The sequence below is a fragment of the Schistocerca gregaria genome, unplaced genomic scaffold, assembly GCF_023897955.1.
Source record: "Schistocerca gregaria isolate iqSchGreg1 unplaced genomic scaffold, iqSchGreg1.2 ptg001471l, whole genome shotgun sequence".
NCBI classification, from domain to species: Eukaryota; Metazoa; Arthropoda; class Insecta; order Orthoptera; family Acrididae; genus Schistocerca; species Schistocerca gregaria.
Window position 1 is genome coordinate 25,001 of NW_026062765.1, and position 3,304 is coordinate 28,304.

Below are 3,304 nucleotides of genomic sequence, written 5' to 3' on the forward strand. Positions count from 1 at the left end.
CGAAGTCTCAACTGCCGGAGACGGCGAAAAGTGTGCCGAAACCGGCGAAGGTAGCCGGGCAACTGCCCAGCGGCCCAGTCGGGGAAAGCGCCAGCAGTAGCCGCGCCTCTTCACCAATGTCGGGTGCCGAGAGACGCAAGTCCCGGACACGACGGAAGAAGCGGAAACCGAACAAGCAGCCGGACTCGGCGCAGGTAGCCGGACAACAGCCTGGCGGCCCAGTCGATGACGGCACGTCCCGATACAAGGCAAGCCCAAGCGATCTTGCGACCGTGAAGCTTATCGCGACGCGGCTCGAGGACGTCCTGAAGCTCGTGGACGACTCTCTAAAACCGGGACAACTGGTCGAGGAGGGAAATCTGGGGGACTTTAAGAGACAACTGAGAGCTAAGTTGTTTGATTGGGCCATGGCGCAGTCGGCCCTCACCGGAAGGGTGGAAGCCTTGGAGGAGGAGCTGGCGAGGACGAAGGCGGTGCCCACGGCGCCACCCAAGACCTTTGCACAAGTTGCCGCCGCTCCACCCATACCAGAACGGAAAACGCAGGCGATGATAACCAAAGCCCTGACTGAGAAGGCAACGCTCTTCATCAAGTCCAAGGGCAATGAAACTGGCGCAGAAGTGAGAAAGAAATTCACCTCCCTGGTCAAGCCTGAGGTTGAAGGTGTGAAGTTCTCACGGGTCGCCACAAACGGCCCGACGCTCATCGTAGATGTGGCGTCTGAGACTGATCGCCAGAAGCTTCTAGCTAACAACAAACTGACAGAAGCACTCAAGTGCGAACTGCCGAAAAAGCTCAATCCGCAGATAATCATATATCATGTACCATGTGTCATGAAGAATGAAGCTGTGGTTGAGCTAACTCGAAAGCAAAACGACCTTGGAGGACTTTCCGAAACACAGTTTCGCCAGGAGTTTAAGCCGAAGTTCCGGACTGGGCCAAGGGGCAAACAAACATCACATCTCGTGGTGGAAGTAAGCCCCAGACTCAGAGTCGCGATTCTGAGGCAGAAGCGACTGTACATGGGCTTTGAGTCCATGCCGGTTGACGACTACCTGGACTTAGTCGTTTGCACGCGGTGCCAGGATGTGAACCACTCGGTAAGGTTCTGCAAGCAGGACCCGAGTATAATAACATGTGGGCACTGTGGCGAGAACGGCCACATGAGGAAGGACTGTAGAAAAGCGGGGGACCGAGCGGTCTGTATCCCGTGCAAAAAGCGTAATCGCACATGCGAAACGCCAGGCAAAGAGTGTGCCTACTACAGGATTCTCACTCAACGCAAAATCCAGCGGACAGACTATGGGAGACAAGACCTCTCGTCAACCGTCTCCATTCCGGCCGCTACCTCTCCTGTCCCCGACCGGACTGTGAAAAATCACAATGCCAATGTCGGTTAAGATAGGACAGCTGAACTGCGCGCGAACGCAAGCGGTGATGCAGGAGGTACGACGCCGAGCGGAGGAGGAGTCTCTAGACATATTATGTCTGCAAGAGCCCTACTCTAGGGACGGAAAGATCCGATATATGCCGACAACAGCTCAGATCCTGGCTGGGGGAGAGCATCCTATGGCAGCAATTGTTGTGCTAAATCGTTCCTTCAGAGCAGTCAAAGTGGCGCACCTAAGCAACAGATGCATGGTGTTAGCTGAGATAAATACTGGCGATTTCACCTTTTTCGTGCTAAATATGTACTTTCAGTACAGGCACAGAGAAAGACCGTATATCGACCAGTTAAAAGAGGCGGTTGGGTTCTACCGCAATGACTTGCTGATTTGCACAATGGACGCAAATGCCATGTCACCCCTATGGCACAGTGACATCACGCCTCTTGGTGCTCGACGCGCCGCCAGGCGAGGTGAGAGACTCGCTGAAGCAATTCACGAGCTCAGACTAGAAGTGCTGAACCGACCAAACTTCCCACCAACTTTCGAAGGCCGCCGTGGAGCGACCTCGAATATCGATGTGACACTGAAGAGTGCACACGAGCATCTCCGTGCGGAGAACTGGAAGGTATGGCGGGGAATGACACTAAGTGACCACAATCTGATCACATTCACTGTAGCCTATGATGGGGAGCCTCCTCCTGAAGACCAGGTGAACGGCACCGTCAAGTACAACTGGCGAAAGGCTAATTGGGATCGACTAAGAGGTAATCTAGTGATACCGAATTGGCCAATGGATCGCGTTGTGGACGTTGACAAAGCTGCAGAAGATCTGACGGCGGCCATACAGACAGCAGCAACAGGCGCAGTCCCGTTGGCCCACACAGGGAAAATGCCTAAGGCACCTTGGAACCCTGAGCTGCAGCGTCTCCGACGCGAATGCAGAAGAGCGCGGCGGCATTACCAGCGCAGCGTAGGCGATCACATTCGTGAGGCCACGCTTGCGCGGTACAGGCGGGCCAAAGCCGTGTTTAAGCGGGCACTGCACACAGTACGGACTGAGAGTTGGCAGTCTTTTGTTCGTGACAGTCTGGCGGCTGACCCCTGGGGTACACCGTACAAGATTGCCGTGTCAAAAGTTCGGTCACCGACGGTCCTGTCGACCCTAAGGAAGATCGATGGCAGTCACACCAAGGACTGGCAAGAGTCAGCTGAGCTCCTCATGAGTACCTTATTGCCCGACGATAGTAGCGAAGATGAGGACGAGGAACAGGGGAATTTGAGGCGACAACTCCATGAGCTGTATGCCGATGAGACGCCTGTTGCTCCGTTCACTGAACGTGAAGTTACCGCCGCAATTCTTGAATTGCGCCGTAAAAAGGCGACGGGCCATGATGGACTCGCTGCCGAGGTTCTCCAAGCCCTGTGCGCGGAGATCTGCCCTTACCTGACTAACCTCTACAATGAGTGCTTACGTCAGGGACGGGTACCAGAATCGTGGAAGTTGGCCGAAGTGGTCATTCTGAGAAAGGGTGAGGACAAGGATCCGGAAGTGCCGAAATCATACCGACCCATCTGTCTCTTGAACTCCATGGCTAAGCTCCAGGAGAAGCTCCTATGCCTTCGGCTAGAGCAACACCGGGAACTTAGGGGACGCAGTCCCGACCAATATGGATTCAGGAGGGGTCTGTGTACAGAAGATGCTATAAACAAGGCAATGTTGTTGGTGGACACATCTACAGCCAAGTACGTTGCGGGGATAATGGTTGACATCGCTGGGGCTTTCGACAACCTATGGTGGCCGGCACTGTTCGACAGCCTAAGGAAGTTGGAATGTCCTGGGCCCCTGTACCGGTGCCTGCTAGACTACTGCCGTAACCGGCGGGCGGTTTTGCGGTGCCCGGGGCGGGCGGTTGAGA